Raw genomic sequence first — 22,465 nt, forward strand, 5'->3', positions numbered from 1 at the left:
ATAACAGACACAGACTTAACTGCACTCAGTGCATTCTCTGTATGTTGATAGGTGAACTAACCAAAGTATGCGCCCTTGTAAGACCTCATCACTCTCCAGGTCCCTCCAAAACCAGGAGAGAAGAGATGATATACATAGGGACCTTAGTTTTCAGTTTTCATTTAACTTGTAAACCACCTACAAAAAAAGATAATGCAGTATAGATAAATTTTCCTCAGAAATGTATTCGTTATCATAATGAAATAAAGTGGAGAAAAATCAGTGAAAAAAAAAATTACTTTTCCACCAAATTTCTCCCTTTTTTGTTCGTTATAACAAACACTGATTAGGTTCCTGGAGAAAATAAATAAATCTGAAAACAAAGGTCTCTAGATATTTATTTTTGGTTTTTATATACTGATCTTCTTGCATTAGATACAAATCAAACCGGTTTACAAAGAACGTAAACTTGCCTGTAGGCTATACATAAAACCATGAACATTAACCTGGAAGAACTTGGAAAAACAATTTGAATTATATAGCAATAAAAGTCACAATAAGTGACTGATACCATTAAATTGGGCTTAGATTCAATTAGGTTGAAGAAAATGAGATGAAGTGTAGAGTGATAGGAAAAAGGGAAGAAAAAGGTAGAATAAGACCAAAGGGTAACTGGAAGTCTCTTCAAGGGAAATGAGTTAGAGAAAATGAAAAGTGAAATATGAAAGCAGAAATAAAACAAGCCAAGTCTGAGGTGAGGAATGAGCAGAGATATGCTGCGAAAAGAGGAGGGAAGGTGTTAACTAAGATGCTGTTTCGGGAAAGGCTAGGTTGAATAACCAGGTTTTTAGTTTTTTCTTGAAGGAGATTGGGCAGGGGTCCTGTCTGAGGTCTGGTGGGAGAATGTTCCATTGAATGGGACCTGCGGAAGAAAAGGCCCTGTTCCTTAGAGAAGTTTTAACTTGAGGGACGAAGAGAGTACCTTGGTAAGCTCTTCTCTTAGGTCTTGTGGAGGTATTGGGGCGAATCTGGAAGGTGAGATTGATTGGAGCAAGTTTGTGGAAGGTTTTGTGCATGATGGTCAGCACTTTGTAGATGATTCTATATTTAATCGGAAGCCAGTGGAGGTTGTAGAGGATAGGTGTGATGTGATCCCTCTTATTAGTACTCGTTAAAATCCTGGCGGCTGAGTTCTGTAACATCTGAAGTGGCTTAATGGTGACAGCTGGGAGCCCAAGCAACAACGAGTTACAGTAATCTACTTTGATATACATCAAAGCATAAGCATTTAACTGTAAATTAAGTTCTAGGACAGTCAGAGTACAAGGCTGAAAGGAGCACCCACAACAGTAAAAGGAAAGATAGGGGATGCTTGGAACAGACTCCTAGTGAAAGCAATGGAGGGAAAGAAGCTTCAGAACTGCAAGTAGAAAGAGAAGCAGAGAGATCATTAAAGGTGTGGAGAAGGATTGAGCTGGAGATACATAAATATTTCTGGTAGGCAGAGAAACTGGACAAACTGCAAGGACCTTGCTGTTTTTGTCTGCCAACAGTCCTATTTCTAACCATGCATGAGCTAACCAAACTCCTTGGCAAAGTATTTAGCAGTTTCTGACTGCATCTGGAAGTGCTGGGGGAAAAAACTGCATGCAATATGAAACCCAACAATACATAATTAATCATGGAAGACTTGTTAATGAAGTTTAACTTTGTTAACACATTTATACTCTGGCAACTGAAGGCTGGCTGGCTGTCTCTCTCTGCATCTCTGGCTCTTAACGCCCAACAGTCCTATACAGTGATCCATTCCATTACTTGGGATGAAGACAACATGCAATAATAACCTAGCCACTCTTGAGATGAGCATCATTAAGAGAAGCAATAACTATGTCCAAAGTCTCCCAGCAGTATGGGATCACGAGGGAACTGACAATTAAAAGGAAAAATAGAAAGGGGGGCCGGCCCAGTGGCACACTAAGGAGGCCAGGAAGAGGTATCTTGCCTTGATAAGAGATGTGCCTCCAAGAAGCTAGGTACTAGCAAAGCTGGTCTTTGATCTGTGGCAGCTGCTGTTCCCATTGGTTGAGTCCTTGAGTGCAGGCAGTCAATAGGGGAGAGCCAGGATGGGTCAGGATCCAGTTGCAGAGTGGGAACTAGGCCAGATGAACAGTGATTTTCCAGAGCAAACATGACAGACCTTTGGACCAGCAAAGGTTTGTTAGGCTATTGCTCCTTATAGTCAGCCCCCCATTTAGAACACAACTAATGCTGGTCCAATTGAGAACTCCTGGAAGCATTCCTTACTCCAAATTCACTTGATAGTTCTCTTCCTAATTACTTAGGAACAAGAGTCCCTGTGGCAAACTGCCATGTATATCTCCAAGGTATATTGCAATGATAGAATGGATCAAACTGGTGGAGAGGGTGGCACTATGAGTTAAAGAAAGCAGAGTCACAGGATAAAAGTTCTGCAGGAAACAAAATACACTGGAGAATCTTTATGGATAGAAATTCCATGTGAGAAGGGGAATAGAACAGTAGATGTGTACTACCTGGCCAGAAAGGACAGATGATGAAATGCTAACAACAAAAATAGCAATATACCCCAGTATTGACTGTCAATCAGGACATGCTAAGGAGGTAGTTTCTAGATGAAATAAATGACTGCTTAATAGAGCAGCTAGTTCAAGAATCGACAAAGGTGGGGGGGGAAGCTGTGTTAGACTAAATCCTTAGTGGGACATGATATGGTGAAAGAGGTAATGGTATTAGCGATAACATGATCAAATGTGACTTTAATACCTGGAGGGAGGACATTAAAGAAATCTACTGCGATAGCATTTAACTTTCAAAAAGGGAGATGAGAAAATGAGAAAAATGGTTAGAAAACACGAAGGAGCAGCTACAAAGGTTACATCAGGCATGGATGTTTAAAAATATCACCTTCGAATCCCAGACCAGGTGCATTCCACACATTAAAAAAAGATGGAAGGCAGGCCAAATGACTGCCGGCAAGGTTAAAAGATGAGGTGAGAAAGCCTATTCAAGCCAAAAGAACATCCTTCAAAAAATGGAAAAAGGATCCAAATGTAGAAAACAGGAAACATAAGCACTGAAAAGTTAGATGCAAAGCACTGATAAGGAAGGCAAACAGAATTTGAAAAGAAGCTTGCTATGGAAGCAAAAGCAAATTTGCTTGTTTATCATCAGTTTATCATAAACAAATTGGCACAATTTCCATAGAAAGGATAAATTAGCCATGCTGTCTTGAGGAGCCTTCTCAAAGTAGCAGAGCTTTGACACTATGCTCATGCACAGCAGTTCCCACACGATTGCCCAGCTGGCAACCTCCTCACCTGATAAAGAGCATGAACAACATCCTATTAAAGAAGGTAGAGGCTGCCAGGGAGGCGGGTGGGTATACATGGCTAATTCATCCTATCTACGGATAACACCATTTACAGTAAGCAAACTTGCTTTTCTCTGTGGATAAGCAGGCTGAATTAGCCATGCTGTCTTGGGGAGTCCCATGCTAAGGGTTGCTGTGAATGTTTCAGCTTTCCTCTTTTTTTTTTTTTGTAACCCGTCCAACTTAGTGGCAGTCCTTAATTATCTCCCATGGAACTTAATACCGCTTTACCCACGGAACTGACAGACGTTGAAAGCTTCCCTAAGCAGTAGCACGTCAAATATTTTGAGTAAATCCAAGGTGTCTGTCCGTGGATCTGGCAGTTTTTGTATCTCAAGATTTAACAGAGATCCAACTTTTTCCAGGAATTTTGAATAGGATAGGATAGAGTATGGTTCAGGGGGTTCATCTGGAGGATCAGATGGGAATCCCGTAGATGAAGAAGGTGATGTTTGAGGGGAATTCAGGTCCGTATCGTACACAGGTTCTTGTTCAATTTGTGTAAGTATCGCTTGTGGAGGGGTTGGCTCCTTTGTTGGTGTTGCTGTTACTTCCTCTTGGGAGGAGGATGAGGAAGAACGTGGGGGCGTCACTTCCTGTCGGTGAAGTCGGCATGTCAAATGACGATTGCATGACTCCAAAAAAGTCAGAGTGCGCTAACGAAAGTTGCATAAATTTTTCTTTCGTCTGGGTCGGCATTTTTGGCTTGAAGCCGGTTTTTAACTCCCAAGATGGGGTGTGTGTCCGACTTTTGGTAGGTGGAGAAGGTGGAGAATGTAAGTCATGAGTTAACTCTTCTCTCCTCTTTTTTCATGGAGGTTCCTGTGACAATTCGTCAGTCAAGACATGTCTGAATGATGTATCTGAACAGACTGACAGATGAGCAGGATAACCATGTTGAAGAATGTGACGTGGCCCATTCTCTTTCTTTGCCCGATGGTAGTAGTTCTCTGGAAGAATGACTACTCCTCGAAGAAATGAGAGCTCATGAGTCGAGGGTAAGGTACCCTGCGTCGATCCCGATGCATGCTGCAATGATCTCGATACTGTTTGTGTCATGGCTGATGTTTCTTGTGATCCAGACATCCTGTGCGCCATTGACGGCGCTCCATGCGTTGATCCAGACACGCCCCTTTGGACGTGCTTCGATCCCGATGTTCCAGTCGACGCTTGTGATGAATGTGGCGTCACTCCCGACATATGCGTCGATGTCAACGCTATTGGAATTGATTTCAACGCATCTTGCATCGCTTGGGGTGTCGATGGCATCGTCTTAGAAGCTGGCATTGATTCTGGCAAGCTTCGATGTAACCTTAGTTGTGTCGTGTGTCTTGTGCGACGCAGCGTCCCCTGTCTTCGACCGTTTTTTTGTCTTCGAAGAGCTCCTCTGACGCAGTCAATCGAGGCAGAGATGGGTCTCTGGTCTTTTTTGAGGCCTTTTGGCGCCATTTTTCATCTGGCCTGCGGCCCTCATAACCTCCAGTCCTGGAGGTGTGAGGATCGATGGACGCGGATCTTCTTACCTTCGGGCCTGTTTCTTTTAATAGCCCCGGCGAGGAATGGGCCTCTGATGGTGGGCCATGAGACTCTTCTGCCGCTAAATTTAGCTGCTGAGTCCGCTGAGCTCACGGCAACATCCGGCCGCAATGAGGGCATGAGGCTGAATATGATTAGGCCCCAGGCACCGATAACATAGATCATTGTCCATGATCTTTCCAGAGTTACATTTCTTAAACCCAGAGGGCCTTGGAGTTGTCATGTCTGAGGAGACCACAAAGCCCCGTGTGCTATCCCACGCGTGGAAAGAAGAGACTGATGAGAATATCTTCTGCTGCGTGGGAAGGCATGTGCAGCCGCACAGAGCAAAGCTCTGTATTCTACTACTGAAGCTCCGCCTACTGGGCCTTGAAGGACAGTTCCCGTGACAGCATGGCTAATTCAGCCCTGCTATCAACAGGAAATTAAAAAGTCATGGCCCATCCTAGACCACCACACTCAGGCATTCCAAGTCTAGGGCCACATTGGCACAGAACGCTGATTAACACTAGCCCCAGAAATATGAGTTAACTTAACCCAGGAGTTACATTTCCAGCATTTAAATGCACCTCCTTGCATTGGGGAATAATAGCTAATGCCTTCATTAACATGAGATTTACAAGATGTGCCAATTTGTGCACACCTATACTCCCGTTTGTGTTCACGTAACTTTACTCATGGTTTAATAAGGATTTTATTGTGCAAAAATGTTCACACAACTGAGAGAAAACATGGGTACTTAGCCTAGCCTTATTACTTTGGACTCAGTGATTTTCAGCCACACAAGTGCTCAAACGCCCATACTGGTCTGAAGTCTCACAAAACAGAAACCAGTGCAGGATTTCAGGGGCTGCACAGCTGAAGCTTACTGAGAGCCAAGTAGTGCCAGAAAGAAGAAAGAGCTGTTCCAAGACTTTGCCATGGCAAGACATGAGGGGCAAGCAGGGGGATACCAGGCACTAGGACAACTTAGTGTCTGGGATTTGTTAAGCCTTGTGCTAAAGCTACAGCCCAAGGAAAATCCAGCTTCTGAAGTATCAATACCCAACATCTATCCTGTGCCCTTGCACTGAACTGAAACCAATTAGCAGGTGAAGTATCCCTACCCCTGTCCTGGCCCCTGGTTTTCTCCCTCATCTCATTAGTATTCACAAGTCATTTAGCTTCTTTAACTATTCCAGCAAGTGTGCACAATAGCATATTTAGCTATCCCAAAACTATAAAATGGGGTTTTCCCATTCTACTTTGAGTTGGGTTAAAGGGTCTCATTTGTATTGTATCCATTAATCTCTTTGGTATGAGATGCACAATCCACCTGGAGCTTAGTAAGCTCAAAGAACATTACCTTTCAGAACGCCCAGACCTCAAAATCATCAGACTCCTCCACTCAGAAAAACTGCAGCCCGTCAGTACAGGAGTTCAAACCCCAGGAGATCACTTTTCAGGCCAACACACACGCTAGCAGATTAGCCCCAAAACTTTCCACAGATGATGCGATTTCCAACAGTCCTGCAATGACAAAACCACCCCATCAGTTCAGCTTCACAACATTCTGGAGGAAAGCCAGGCTTAAATCCCCAATGGTTAGATTTCACATCACAACGTGATGCTGCTCTATTCCTCTAATAAAAGGAAAATAAAATGTACAGCACCCCCCCTTCGGTAAGCATCGCCCTGGTCAGTATAGTTCTCAGTTATAACAGTTGTTTCAGGTATGACTGCACCATTTTGGCATGCGCCAGTAAAATCTAGATCCAGTTTTAAGTGAAAGCATCTTAGGAGCATTTTCCTCTCACAAGCACAAGAAAAATTTACAAACACCAGGACACTGATTTTATCATACTAGTTACCTGAAAGCACCCATTCCAAGAAATGCAGCACATTAAAGGTTAAATATCTCAATTTGATAATGGTTTGTCTTCTATTGCCTGTGGCTATAAGAACAAACATGTGTGGCACAGCACCAAAGGCCAATCAGTTTGTGTTTTACAAGGCTCTAGAAACAATTTCAGGGCTCATTTGAGAAATTTATGTACCAGGACTATTTTCTGTCCAACCATGTGAAAGCAGGAAACAAGTATATTATAGCATTTCTTTTCAGTCCAGACCCACCATTAAACCTGGATCAAACAATGATCTGATGGGCCAATGGCCATGCCTAGAATGACCAGTACCATTAATATAACTCACTAACCAATGGGCAAAGAAAAACTGAGCTATACAGTACTATCATGTGAGCATGTGCTAAAAACCTTCAGTAGATAGCTCTGCCTTCATCACACTATCAGTATCGCTAAACTAGAAAAATGTACAACAAACTCTCCATCCCCATTTTCTAAAGATTTTCCCACTTTTGCACTCCAACCCATCTTAAAATTAGATAAATATTTAGGCTTACAATGCAGACCTCATGCTCCTGCAATTTTTAGGTGCTTTTCCTCAGTGGAAAGTGAATCTCGATTTTGCCACATCTGTCCACCCAAAAGCACGAATCAGGGCCTTTTCCGTGGACATCTTTGCTTGGAATTTAGTAGGCCTGTCTTACTAAAGTTCCAGTTCTGCTACTAAATTTAATTCATATCCATCCACAATGAGTATCCCCCCCCCCCAAAAAAAGGTGCTAGGACAGCAGAGCCATGTCAGACTTTGCAGGACTTAAATGTGCCTTTGTACTATGCCACAAGCAGGCAATTTCTAAACTTAACTTCCTTTTACACTTAAAAAGAAATGTTCCCACCTTGGAAAATGCTTGTAGGCTATGCACCTACTGAGGTCCCTCACCTCCCATTCTGCAGTTACAATGCTTTCAAATCCTCAGCTCAGCATGCAGTAGTGGTCAAAAAAGCAAACAATCGGGCTGATACAGTACAGTGCGCTCCGGAGCGCACTGTTAACCCGCCATTGGACGCGCGTTTTCCCTTACCCCTTATTCAGTAAGGGGCCGAAAACGCGTGCCCAATCCCCCGACCTAATAGCGCCCGCAACATGCAAATGCATGTTGATGGCCCTATTAGGTATTCCCGCGCGATTCAGAAAACAAAATATGCAGCCAAGCCGCACATTTTAATTTCTTCGGGCACCGGGAAAGTGCACAGAAAAGCAGTAAAAGCTACTTTTCTGAGCCCCCTCCGACTTAATATCACGGCGATATTAAGTCGGAGGTCCCAAAACTTTCCAAAAGTAAAAAAAAAAAAAAAAATTTGAAGTCGGCCCGCGGCTGTCGGGTCGAAAACCGGATGCTCGATTTTGCCGGCGTCCGGTTTCCAAACCCGTGGCTGTCAGCGGGCTCGAGAACCGACGCCGGCAAAACTGAGCGTCAGCTGTTAAACCCGCTGACTGCCACCGCTCTGGTCCAAAAGGAGGCGCTAGTGTCCCTAGCACCTCCTTTTACCTGGTTTTACCGCCAGGCCTAATTAGCATACTGAATCGCGCGCACATGAGAGTGGCCTGGGCGTTCGCCCGCTCTCCCGCGGACTTTACTGAATCGGCCCGAATGTCAAGTATTAAGAAAGGAATAGAAAATAAAATGGAAGACAGAGAGGTGACAAAACATTTCCCAGATACATCAGAGAAAGGAGGGAAACAGAACTGAAAGAAGACAAGAAGCAATGTGTAGAGAAAGATGAGGAAATAGCAAAAACATTAAATACTTCAGTTTGGAGGTCACTAAAGGAGACCATGAAGAAGGACCGCTGTTGATTGGCAAGAGCATGGATGGGAATGGAGTAAATGCAACTCAAATTACAGAAAAGAATATTTGGGAAGTGCTAGGAAAACAGAGTGGCAAGGCCACAGGACCGGACAAAATACATCCCAGGATACTAAGGCAGCGCAAAGATGTTCTGGAGAGCCCACTGAAGGACTTGTTCAATAGATACTTAAACAGGAGTGGTGCTGCAATACTGGAGAAGAGCAGTGGTGATCCCACTGCACAATGGCAATAGCAGAGGAGAGGCTGGAAGCTACAGACCTGTTAGCCTTATCTTGGCAATAGGAAAATTGATGGAGACTCTGCTGAAGGAAAGGATAGTGGACTATCTAGAATGTCGAGGATTGCTGGATCCAAGGCAGCATGTTTTCACCAGAGGAAGTCCTACCAAAAAAACCTGATTGATTTTTTTTTTGACTGCACAACTAGAGAATAAAAAAGTACTAGATATAATTTACCTTTGATTTCAGCAAGGCTTTTGATACAGTTCTGCACAGGAAGCTAAATGCAGCTATCAAACTTCACCCCCCCCTCAATGAAACCTACTATCTGCAAACAAAGGTGTATTAACTATCCCCTCTGTTCGATCTGCACATCGCTGCCAAGTAAGATCGTGCGATTTCATTAGCGGCCCCAAAGATATGGAATTCTCTTCCAGCGGAAATACGATTACAACCGAGTATAAAAATGTTTAAAAAGGAACTTAAGACCTGGCTATTTATGAAGGTATACCAAGACCCCAAACACTTTACGTACCCTATTTCTGTCTTCTTATGATTATTTAATGATCTTAACTCTTTTACTATGTTTTTAGTATTTTATATATTACAGACTACTATTAATAACCATTTTATTACTTTTATTATTCTTTTATTTATTATGATGATCCATTGTTTTTATGTTTTTACATATTGTATTTTTTTTATGTTGTAAACAGTTGTGATGGTCCCACCGAACGACAGTATACAAAATCAGCTAATAAATAATAAAGAAATGAATAAAATGAGAAGCCTGGCAGTGAGTACCAAAGTGGTGGAATGGATTACAAATTGAATGACAGGAGACAGTGAGTAATGGTAAACGGAACATACTCTGAAGAGAGAAGTGAGCATTAAGTGGGGTGCCTCAAGAGTCAGTTCTGAGACTGATTCTGTTCAAGATCTTCACAAGTGACACTGTGGAAGGGTCAGAAGGAACAGTTTGTCTTTTTGCAGATGATACTAAGATCTGCAACTGAGTGGACACACCTGAAGGAGTAGAGAGAATGGAGAGCGATTTAAGAAAGCATGAAGAGTGGTCGAAGGTTTGGCAGCTGGGACTCAATGCCAAGAAGTGCAGTCTCATGCATTTGGGGTGCAGTAATCCAAAAGAGTTGTATGCGATTGGGGGTGAAGTACTAAACGTGCATAAACCAGGAGAGGGACCCTTCAAGTGATTGTGTCTGGAGATCTGAAGGCAACAAAGCAATGTGACAAGGAGGTGGCAAAAGCCAGAGGGATACTGGGCTGCACAGAGAAAGGAATAACCAGCAGGAAAAAAAGGTGTTAATTCCCTTGTACGAGTCCTTGGTGAGGACTCACCTGGAGTACCATATTCAGTTCTGGAGAACATATCTCCAAAAAGATAGACAGGTTGGAAGCAGTCCAGAGAAAAGCAACTAAAATGGTGGTGTGTCTTTATCATAAGACTGATGGGAAGAGGCTGAGGAATCTAATATGCATAGCCTGGAGGAAAGGAGGTGCAGGGGAGATATGATACAGACAGTCAAATACCTGAAAAGGGTTAATGATGCACAAACTTCAGACCTTTTCCATCGGAAAGGAAACTGTAGAACTAGGAGTTACAATAAAACTCAAGGGGTGGAGTCGACTGAGAACCAACATCAGAAAATATTTCACAGAGAGGCCATGGGTTAAACACTGAGGATCCTTAGTGGCTAAAGGATAGGAATGAAGAACTGCAGTAAACTATATTAACTTTAAAGGTAACATTTCTGCACGGGGTGGTTCTTAACTACTAGGGATGTGCAAAGCCCAAACCTTTCGGTTTGGGCTTTGTTTTCGGCCCGCTGCAGGAAATATTGTATTTCCCACGGTTCAGGCCTTTGAAATTCGGGGAGACCTGAATTTCGGCTTAATGCGCCCTAACCTGAAACCGAATTTTTCCTGAAATTTCGGGAAAAATTTGTTCGGGTTTCGGGGTCCCCGAACCAGGACGAATTAGAGAACTTGCACGCTCGGAGAAGGGTGTCAATCACGGCCTTTGAGTAACCATGCTTCTTCAGGCGAGTCCTCTCAAGGGCCAGACCGTAAGAGAGAATTGAGACGGATCTTCATGGAGGATCGGGCCCTGCCGGAGAAGGCCCCTGTGTGGAGGTAGGCACAGAGGGTTCCCCGCAAGGAGTCTTTGCATGTCTGCGTACCATGGTCATCTTGGCCAATCCAGGGCCACTAGTAGAACTAGTCCCCTGTGATGTTCTATCTTGCGGATGACCCTGCCCAGTAGTGGCCATGGGGGGAAGGCAAACAGTAAATTTTCCTCTGGCCAAGTCTGAACGAGAGCGTCGATTCCTTGGATAGTGTCCACATCTGCTAGGAGACAGAGAGCTGAGGTTACTGCAGGGGTATATCTAGAGTGACGTTAGCTTTGAAATCGGACTCCATCACCCATCTGCTAGCAGAAGAGCACAATACCCATTGGTCCTGAGTCCATCTGGCTACACGCTAGGAAAACATAGTATTAAAAACAGAAGAAAATAATCACACACAAACTATGCAAGTCTTTTTGATTTGCCTCTGAAATAATTAACATTAAATTCAGTGTAAGGCCTTCTAGTAAAGGATTCTACATAAAAAGTCTTTAAAAATCAGTATGGCTTTTTAAGATAATTTTGTACATCACACAGCACAATTGCTCAGATAAGAGGCTCCCGCAGTGTGGGCTAGCCACCACGAAAGCCCTCACTCACATAATATCAAAAAGAGCTGTTTTTGGAGGGACTGAACAGAAGGGACACCACTTTTTCTAACTTTAATTCTGTCCTTTCTGCTGGTGGAAAACCTGTATTAGAATTTATTTTACATTTTATTCAGATTAAATTATGACATTTGTATTAGCTTCTGTGCTATTACAAAAAGCACCTACAAGTGAAGGGGTTGGCAAGTTACTTGCTTCTTTGTGATGCCTGAATATGTGGCAATGTCATCCTCTGCATTAACTTTTTCATTTTTCTTTGACTTAATGAAGGGAGCAACTTGAACTAGTTAGAAATATGTTATTAAAATAAACAACATCACCTATAACATTTATTTAAATGTACTGTGAATTTTTGCAAGTGTGTGGGGGGGGGGGGATTACATAATCATCTTTAACATGTGAGAGGAATACAGTAACTGGGAAAAGTTAAGAATCACTCATACAGTACTTCTGTGCAGAAACTGGCTCACATCTGGAATCATACCCAGATCATACTCATATCCAGAATCATACCCAGATCATACTCATATCCAGAAAAAGGCACACCTGATATCCAGGAACAGGGGACATACCCACTCATTCCTCTACCTACCTCATATACAGAATCAAGGTAAACAATCCCCTCTGCCCCAAACCCACTTCATATCCAGGATCAGAACAGTCACCCCCCCCCCCCCCAAAGTAACTTACTGGTTAGAACAGCAGAGAGAGTCAGTAATGCAAGGGTTCAAATCCCACTTCTCTAAATGATGCTCTTTATGACCTTAGGCAAGTCACTTCACCCTCCACTGCCTCAGGAACAACTTTGAATGTAAGCCCTTGGGCCAGGGGCCTACCAATCAGGCCTGAATTTGTAACTGGCCTTGAGTTCAGATTTAGAAAAGCCAACCACCATCTCTCAAACTCAGGATAAGGGCAAACAACCCCATCATCCCTCTGGGCCAGGGGCCACATACACAGAGCCTCCTCATTCTCATACCCAAGATCATGACACACCCCCTCCTCCCAGCCTTTCCCCACTATATTTAGGATGATAATTAAACCCTTAGGATAGCATTATAATCGAAATCAAAGCGTCTTTCAGTAACTATGAACCCTCGCTCCCTGGGTCTCCCCTTCCCAGGTGCTCACTCCTTGGCCAGGGGTCTCCCTGGGCCTTCTCTCCCCCCTGGTGTCCCTGCGCCCATCTCCCAAGTCTCTTCCCCAGCCCGGTCTCCTATTCCCAGTGTCTGTCGCCCCTCCCCCAGGGTCTCCCTACCCTTTCCCAGGTCTGCCCCCCTTCTTCCTCTCACTAACTCTCTCTCTCGCTCTCGGAAAGTTTCCCAGGGCCTGGCGGGCAGCCTTCCCCCCTCCGCACGCCTCGCAGCGCGGACGCCCCTCTTTGCATCACTCACCGAACGGCACAGGCCCAGGCTCCCCGGCCTCGGTTCACACCCGGCAGCGCACGGCCGCGGCTCCCGGCGGCGGCTTCAACCCCTCACAGCCACACACAAGCTCCATTGTCCTCTCACTCCTCCCCCTTTCCGGCACTGCCAGTGGTACCTCCCCGTCCTTCTCCCCACTCCGCACAACAACCCCACCCCCTCGTTCGGGCCGGCCTCTTAAAGGGGCGACAATTCCTGGCATCAGGCACCGCATCGCTTTCCACAGAAAGTCCGCCCCCCCTCCTCGTCACGGTGGTACCGCCCTCCCCGGAGAGTCTCTCGTCGCGAGCCCATCGGCGGTTAAGGCGACCTAGCACCTCCTCCTTGCTACGGCTCCTACCGATTCCTAACCGACTCAGTACTCACGCGCCTCCGTCTTTAAAGCGACAGAGACTTCACTTCGTCACTCCTTAAAGAAAGTGTTAGGCAGTTGACCCCCTCAGATTACTTCTCTGGCTTATTTTTGGCTCAGAGTTGGGCTGACTTTTGGTCCTGTTTGAGAACATGGGGAGGGGAGGAAGGAGCAATGCTCTGCTACCCAACCCCACTGCGATTACAAAATTGGATCAGAATTAAACCTCATATACAGCAATAGTATTTCGATTTAAACAACTTTATTAGCATGACAATTGTACACATACTGCCAATATATACACAGTATATTGAATGATTAAAATAAAAGGGTAGGAAAACGAAGGCACAAGTGACAAAATAAAGTCAAGTAACATTGTATGTTATGGAAAGTACAGTATTAGTATAGGGTGCAGTTCTATGCCCAAACAAGACTGGGATGCGAGGGTGATCATATTTGCTAATCTACAGGTAGGAAAAGGAGGTGACACCAAAAGGCAAGATGCCTGGGTGCACAGACAGAGAAAAAAGGCAGCAGGACAATGGAGGTTTTTGCTTGTGTATAAAGCTCGGATGAGACCTAATTTGGAGTACTATGTACAATTCTGGAGACTACATCTTCAAAAGGATATAAACCGAATAGTTTCTGGCCAGATGGCTGCTACTACAATAGTCTTCATCATAAAGAATATAGGGCTAGACAAAGTTCTAAACATATATAGCCTAAAGAGATAGGGCAGATACATTTAAATACCTCCAAGGACTAAATGCACAGGAGGCACAGTTCTTCCAATGGAAAGGATGCTCTGGAATGAGGGGTCATGGGATAAGGGTGAAAGGAGGTAGACTCAGGAGTAATCTAAGGAAATATTTCTTTACAGAACGGGTGATAGATGCCTGGAACTCCTTGTGGAGGTAATGGAAACATTATGTATGCTATTACGTGGTTTAGTTATGTAGTTTGATAGTCATATGAAAATGTTTTGTTTTATGTATATTTTATTATTTTTTGATAAATTCTGTATTTTTGGATTAGCATAATTTAATTTATATTGGCACTTCAAAACATTACATTTAGGTACTGTATGTATATCCCTATCCCCAAAGGGCTCACAATCTAACAGGCTGATGCAATAAAGTGTGACCAGCTAGAGGTTAACACATGGTTGGACACACTAATGGGTCGATTCAGTAAAGTCCGCGGGAGAACGCCCACTCGCCTGTGCATGCGATTCAGTATTTAAATTAGGTCCGGTGGTAGAAACGGGCAAAAGGAGGCGCTAGGGACATTAGCGCGTCCCTAGCACCTCCTTTTGGCCTGGAGCAGCGGCTGTCAGTGGGTTTGACAGCCGACACTCAATTTTGCCAGCGTCAGTTCTCGAGCCCGCTGACAGCCACGGACTCGGAAACCAGACGCCGGCAAAATTGAGCGTCCGGTTTTCGACCTGCCAGCCGACTTCAAAATTTTTTTTTTCTGTTTACTTTTTTTACCCTTCGGGACCTCCGACTTAATATCGCCATGATATTAAGTCGGAGGGTGCACAGAAAAGCAGTATTTACTGCTTTTCTGTGCACTTTCCCGGTGCCCGAAGAAATTAGCGCCTACCTTTGGGTAGGCGCTAATTTCTGAAAGTAAAATGTGCGGCTTGGCTGCACATTTTACTTACTGAATCATGCGCGAATACCTAATAGGGCCATCAACATGCATTTGCATATTGAGGGCGCGATTAGGTTCGGCGGGTTGGACGTGCATTTTCCGCCCCTTACTGAATAAGGGGTAAGGGAAAACGCTCGTCCAATGGCAGGTTAACAGTGCGCTCCGGAGCATACTGTACTGTATTGGCCCGTAAATTAGCACCCAATTTAATAAGGGGATTAGCACACCCAAACAACAGCATAGACGATAGAGCTTATCACATGTAAATTCTATAGAGATGAGGCTATTACCCCCTGATGCAGTAAATCCCCGGGCACCCACGAGCACTTTTTAACACAGCAAATTTAACTCCAGCCCCATTTTGCTCAACTACGGGATGAAGATGGATTTCTTATTTTTCAGTCCTTAAGTGAGGACTATTACCTGTCACCACACTCTCATGCTTTCTACCTTCAACTGAGGGAGGTCTTAGGAACAAATTTGACCTAACTCAGCCTCTGTAAACAAGATGGGCTGGAATCCTTTTTAAGCGATCCAGATGCGCTTCGCAAAGGTATTTCCCTTCTAATCTTGGGTATTTTGTGGAGTAAGTACAGCACCCACACACCACAGCCTATAACAGATGTCTGGAATACTGATCCGAACCTTTCCTTGGATCATAGAGCCTGGAAACGCATTTGGAATTCTGCATCTCATGTTTCAATATGTGCTAAGCGGAAGGAACTAATGCTTAAACTATTGAACAGAACCTATCGTACACCTATATTTTACTCAAAGTGCTTCCCAGGTGCTGGGGTTGGGTGTGGACAGACAGGTTCCTCCATACACATGTGGTGGCTCTGCCCAGTGGTTGCCACGTTCTGGAAGCTTGTTTCTCAGGAGACAGCTGATATTTTAGGTATCCCAGCTCAGGTGACCCCTGAGTTGGGGCTGCTGGCTCGATGGCATTGGTCTTTAATTCCTGTCAAGTATAGGCTACTGGTGGGACAATTGCTTTTAGCAGCACACTTTACTATCGTCACTTTTTGGAAGTTGTGTCCTCAAATTACCTATTGTAAGGCACAAGTTAGGGACATTGTTAATATTGAAATGTTAAGGTTTGATCTTAAAAATGAGCAAGCTAAATATGTCAAAATCTGGGGTCCCTATCATGAAAACTTGGAAGCTGTATGTTACTGCCTAACCAGATGCCTATACTGTATTATTTCTTTGTAGAAAGATAATTTGTTTGTATTTTGTGGAGGTGCTCCTCCTTTGTTGCATTTTTTGTAAGCCATGGTAAAAGTTTAAAATAAAGAGTTAAAAAAAACAGAAAAGAAATAATCCTTTTCTTGCTAAGTAAAATGATCAGCTGAAGACCTTACTAAAAATAAAAATAAAAAAAGGACATTTCTCATCTGATGATTTCTGTTTTCCATTGGTCTCCTTGGAACACACAGCTCCACCACACCCTGGCTCTTAGTGACTTCACAAGATCTCGGGCACTCAGTCAGATTTACCTGGTCTCCCCCTCTATTGCATTGTAAGATCTCACCTAGAAGAGTAGCGGAGAGTGCCTCTGTACTAGGAGAGGCTAGAAAGATGGGGGATATTAATTATGGAAAACAAAAAAAAAAAAGATTAAACCAACAGTATTAATGAAAAATTTGGGTCCGAGGGAGAAGACATTGTACTTGGAAATTAATACCCAGAAAATTTGTCTGGGTATTAATGTCTGGGAATTTAGGCCACAGCATTGTACCAAGGGAAGTCCAAGTTTTAGTTTCCCATAGGCGTAAGCGGAGATCAGGCGCCCAGCAATCAACCCTAGGGAAGGAGAAAAGTGACTGCCACTGCTGCAGCAGAGATGGAACGTCTCAGAAGGCACTTCCCTCCAGCTTTAGCCATGCCACCTGTGGTAGGGGGTGGATTAAAAAAATGGGAACTTTTGAGTTGTGGGCACCCTGAGATTGCTGTCTACTAGCATACGGCCGGATTTTAAAATGGTTACGCGCGCAAGTATCGGCACTCATGTGCGTGGCCAGGCACTGCACGTGCTGCGCGCATTTTCAAAAGGGCCCGGCCACGCGCGTGAGTGCCGATACGCACACAACTGCCGAGCCCTGAAAAAGGGGCGGGCCAGAGGCCGGCCAGGACAGCAGCCATTAGCCGCTGTCCCGGAGAAGCGCACACCGGCAGTCGGCCAGCGCGTGGAAGTTGCTTCTCCTCCAATAGAGCAGTAAGTAAAAAAAATTAAAACAATTATTTTACTTAGGGGGTAGGAAGGTTAGGCAGGGGGGTAGGGAACTGGGGAAGGCCCGATTGTGTCACCCGCCCCCCCCAGTGCGCATGGATTATAAAATCCACGCACCTTTTAAAATCTACCCCATAGGGTTGAGGGCTGCATAACAACTAAACTCCTCCCCCGGTATCTGCGCCCAGCACTCTTCTTACTCGCCCTTCCCCCTCTATAAATCGCAGCTCCCTGACTTGTGATCCAAGTCTTCCCATTTCTCCTCCTCCGTTCTGCCCTCAGCTGAGTCCAGGGTAAGGAGATCGAAGCCAGCTACAGGCCCTGAGATGTCTCTTCTCCAGCATCAGTTTCTCCCTGTCCGCTGCAGAGTAGAAAGCAAATTGCTCTCCTCCCTCCTTCAGCCCTTCCCCTCTGGTTCCCTGCAGGAGGCCTTGCCCAGAGCTTTCCTCTGTTTCTCCTCCCCCTCCCCAAATGTATGCAAATTCCTGGGGTCCCCAGGCCAAATCTGCAGAGTTCCCAGGTATGAAAATGGGGGGGGGGGGGGGGGGGGAAGCACCCACAGTCATAAATGGCCTCCAATTCCACTTTATTGCCCCAGTCCTAAAATTATTTTCTTCTCACAAAAGTTAAGAGTTGGCAAGTCTGTAAGTGGACTGAAAACCCTTCCAACTCGGGTCACAGGGGTCTTGTACAGGACTTACGGGAAACTCTCTCTGGCACAGTGCAAGGATTAAAAATGAGCACTGGCAGGAAATCTGAGAGCTCAGGATCCTATCCAACGTACGCTGGTTTTCCAGCGAAGTTCATTCCCGTCATGGTGTGCACATGACAAGCCCAATTAGTGACACTACCCTGAGACAAGCCGCATCCGCCAGACAGACACAATAAACATTCATGGCTTCTGTTTGGGGTTCGTTTAGATATTTTGCTATCTAGAAAGCCAGCTGTGTGTCTCCTCACACAATGCTCATGTCCTCCATGGTTTTATACAGAGTACTAAATTCACCAATTTTGGGGTAGAGAGGGAAAGGGTAAAGGATCACACACATCTCCATTTTTAAATTCCTCCAAACCTGGTCCTTTGTAATCTAGGTCTGGTTTTTGGGACATCAACAATAGATATTTATGAGCCATATTTGGTCTCGGAACCAGTCACGCTGGTTATTCTGAAAACCTGACCTGATGTAGGGTCCCAAAGACCAAGGCTGGGGCAGTTAAAGGCTCAAGGAAGGCCCTCATCAATAGAAAACAGCCTGACAAGGGGTTGCATAACATGGAAAGCCACATGCAAGAAGAATCTGCAGCTTAGCAGAGAACAGACAGCTAAAAATATTGGCTTGCAATTTGCAGGGAAAATACAGAAAAATAATTACAAGGATGGAAAATTTACAGCAAGATGCAAATACAGCTAACTTCAGGGAAGCTAAGGCCATAGAAAATGACCCCCCCAAAGGTTTCCATGACAACTAGGACAAAACTCCAGCCCTGCAGCAACACAGAGAGGAAGACACCAAGGAAGGGCTCGTCAAACCTGTCCTGGTGACAACCACCCCATCTCCCTCCACTCCCCTTCAATGAATATGCATGAGATAAAGTAGAATATCATGGAGATGCAGTATATGCAAATTTATCTCATGCATATTCATTGTAGATATCCTGAAAAGCCAGCTGGCTATGGGGTCCCCAGGAAAGGGTTGGGAAGCTCGGTGACAGAGGTCGATGGTGTGGGAACCCACGGCAAGTTCTCTCTACAAATATCTGTAACAGAGACTTAAAGCTCTGGGATTTACCGTAGTTAAGGGGTAGATAACTCTGGTCCTTGAGTGCCACAGACAGGCCTGGTATTCGGGATCCCTACAGTGAATATGCATGAGAGGCATTTGCATACGATGGAGGCAGTGCATACAAAGCTATTTCCTGCATAATCATTGCGGATATCCTGAAAACCAGACCTGTTTGAGGAGCATCAGAATTACCTACCCCTGCCCGAGTCTGAATTCTCTTAGTTTGCAGAATTAGAAATAAATGCTAGAGAACCCAGAGTCCCCAAAATTATGAAAAATAATTGAAGCCGAGAGCTGGATATTTACCATACTGATTAAAAACCCTGTTACAGATGGATATGGGTCACATGTGCAAAACATACAGCACACACTGTTAAAACATGCAGTACCTGTGTCATGCCACAGCACATATCATGCATGTTCTTAAGGAGGGTGGTACCTGTCAGCCATGCAGGGCACCCAGTTAAAGAACGTAACATCTGTTACATGCAGCAGGCACCCATTAAAGAATATAGGGGCCGATGCAATATCAGGCGCTGAGCTCAGCACGCCACTAAGCGCACGGCTGGACGTTAATTTTGGATGTGCTAGACATACGCCCAATGCAGTATCAGGATTAGCGCATCCAAAACGCACGTCCAAACTGGCGCGTAGCTAACAGCGCTCATTACATGCAATTGCCATGTTGATGAGGTTATTAGCTAGTACCCCCGCTCTAAAAAAAAAAAAAAAAAAAGTGTGCCTGACGCGCACATTTTAAAGCTCAAAAATTAACGCCAGTCCAGAGCTGGTGATAAATTTTGAGGCACCCCCAAGCCATGGTCAGAAGAACAAAAAAATAGTTTTTTTGGGGTTCCTCCTACTTAATATTATTGCGATATTAAACAGGAGGAAGTACAGAAAGCTGCAACAAAAACAAACACCACCATCCCCCCCCCCCCCCCCCCAAAACTTGACAGCGGTCCGCTAACGAAAAGGGACACTCAATTTCCTGGGCGCTCGACAGCATGGACGTGCAAATTATCCATTGCTCGTCAGCTCATTAAAATATAAAATCGAGCGCCCCAGAGAAGGGATGTGCGAGCGTGCATTCAAAAAAACGGACGCACGTTTTTTGCACGCATGATATTTATGCATGCAGCGCACACCATGCGCCACATTCACACACTAAGCACACTGTTAAAAGAATAGTACAGAGCTTCCCAAACTTGTCCTGGGGACCCCACACCCTGTCAGGTTTTCAGGATATCACAATGAATATGCATGAGATAAATTAGCATATACAAAGTCTCCACATGTTTGGGAGGCCCTGATGTGTGTGTGACATATATGCATTATATGTTTGCAGATATATACTCTGGGACCAATGTAATAAGCTTGCTAAACCAGCCGCGGGCTGGTCTACCGCAGAGTCCATGCAAAGAAGGCAATTAACTATTCATGGGCAATGAGGAGAGCCGCACTGGTGTTGGTGCGGGTTTTACGTGGGTTTTTTAGTGCCTGGGTCAGGGCAGGAGTTAAGTGTAAGTGCCTGTCTGGAGGTTGAAAAATTAAGCAGCAGAAACCAGAAGAGAGGTCAGAGAGGGAACAGGCACATGTCAGAAATGCCGAATGCTTTTGTATCCTCTTCCAAATCTCTGCTGCATTTCCCCAACTCACCAGCATCCACCATTACAGCTCCCACATGGTTGGTGATGGATCATGAAGGGATTAGACACTGCTCTACCCACCTTAAGCCCCACTCCCAGACCACTAACTCACTACTGGCTTAAAGGCTTTCAACCAAGAATCAATGAAACGTGTCACCACATTAATGCGGGTTTATGCGCAATTTATTGCATAGGGCCTTCAGCATGCGTTTGAGCGCGCATATCTATGCTGATATTGGTTTTGTGCAGGTATCTCATATGTATGCCTACTCCTTGGTACATGCCGTGGAGGCGCCTGCTTTTGCCACGCGAGCTAAAAAATATGTGCTGAAAGTCAGCACCGATCTCGCCGTGGGTCCTATTACATCGGCCCTTCTCTCTTAAAACAGATATAAGCCCATTTTATAATTTACTACAGTTAAGCTTAAAGACCAGACTTCCAGCAGATTACATCCTGTTTTCTGATCTATCCCGCCGCTCAGGGGGAGGCAATGCTGGTCCTGGAGTGCCACAAACAGGTCTGGACACCCACAATGAATATGCATGAGACAGCGCTGCCTACTGTGGAGGCCATGCATGCAAATCTACCTCATGCATATTCATTATGGATGTCCTGACACCCAGGCCTGTTTGTTGCACTCCAGGACTGTAAGTTGGATTTTACTCATGCAAGGCGGGAGATTTTCTTATTTATTCAAATGTCTATGCTGACATTTCTGCATTGTATGCAGAGCGGATTAGTGTTAATGTGCATAAACATAATGCAACCATTATTTCACATTATCTCAATAAAAAGCATCTACAAAATAAGATCGCTTTAAGCTTTTTCCTAAAAACTTTGACATCTCTTTCCCCACGGATTTCTATTGGCAAACTATTCCAAAGTACTGGTCCTGCATAGGAAAAACCTGCGCACGGCAATGGAATTACCAGTTTTACCAATTAGTCTGCCAGTTCGCCCAGTCAAGACCCTCCTGGCTCTTCAGCCTGAACCCCCCCCCCCTGTCAGTATTTAAGACGTTTACAATCACTCCAGATATAGAGCAGGTAGAGGCAAATAAGATGCCAAGTTTACATACGTCAATAGCTTAGAAAATAGCAACTTTCTTGCATAAATGTTGGCCACATGCAAATTTACTCGTGCACCCATGTGCATTTTGAGATTTATAAAACACAGGGCCAGAGAGAGCAGGAATTAGGACCGAGCCAGCTAAGAAAAGTAGGCCCCTATGTAAGGTTCTGATGTGATATTTAATAAGAGAAATCGTTTTCTAAATTTCCCAAATAATTTTTATTTAAGAAGGATTTATGAGCTTTTTTGTTAGCAAATTCTTCAATTACAACTGAAATTTTTATTTATACATATTAGAAATAGATATATTTAGCTTTTTTTTTTTAAATTTTGCCAAACAAAAGTAGGCCCCTTGAACATTGTAGGCCCTAACCAAATGGCCATGCTGGCACCCCCTCTCTCCTGGAGTGGTTCTAGGTGACTGATTTGTAGATGATTCTCCGCTGGGAAACACAATCCTTGGATTCAAACTGCACTGGCGTGTATTGCACCCCACCCCAATCTTTTGGAGGAGATGTCAATAGAGAATTACTTGATGTGGTGGAACATGCAACAAGAGGCCCACCTTTACATAGTAACGACGGCAGAAAAAGACCAAAATGGTCCATCTAGTCTGCCCAGCAAGCTTCCCAAGGTAGTAACTGCCGCTCTGGGCAGGTTACCCCCAAGCTTTTTTATTTATTCCC

The 22,465-nt window shown here is 44.5% G+C and overlaps 1 protein-coding gene across 6 annotated transcripts in view; it reads right to left on the bottom strand.

Moving 5' to 3' along the window:
- BCL9 (BCL9 transcription coactivator) overlaps window positions 1-22,465 on the bottom strand; it is a 214,689-nt gene that overhangs the window by 119,936 nt on the left and 72,288 nt on the right. For 4 of the 6 annotated variants that reach the window (XM_029578284.1, XM_029578283.1, XM_029578278.1 and 1 more), the window contains exons 1-2: window positions 13,004-13,137; window positions 6,270-6,433 (exon numbers count right to left, since the gene is read on the bottom strand). The gene's annotated coding sequence lies outside the window, so the exon portion shown is untranslated. Of the gene's footprint in view, window positions 1-61; window positions 178-6,269; window positions 6,434-13,003; window positions 13,138-22,465 lie in introns of those variants that run through there. The other 2 variants (XM_029578282.1, XM_029578281.1) reach the window with 2 other exon arrangements.

This window comes from Rhinatrema bivittatum, chromosome 15 (assembly GCF_901001135.1).
Source record: "Rhinatrema bivittatum chromosome 15, aRhiBiv1.1, whole genome shotgun sequence".
Classification (NCBI taxonomy): Eukaryota; Metazoa; Chordata; class Amphibia; order Gymnophiona; family Rhinatrematidae; genus Rhinatrema; species Rhinatrema bivittatum.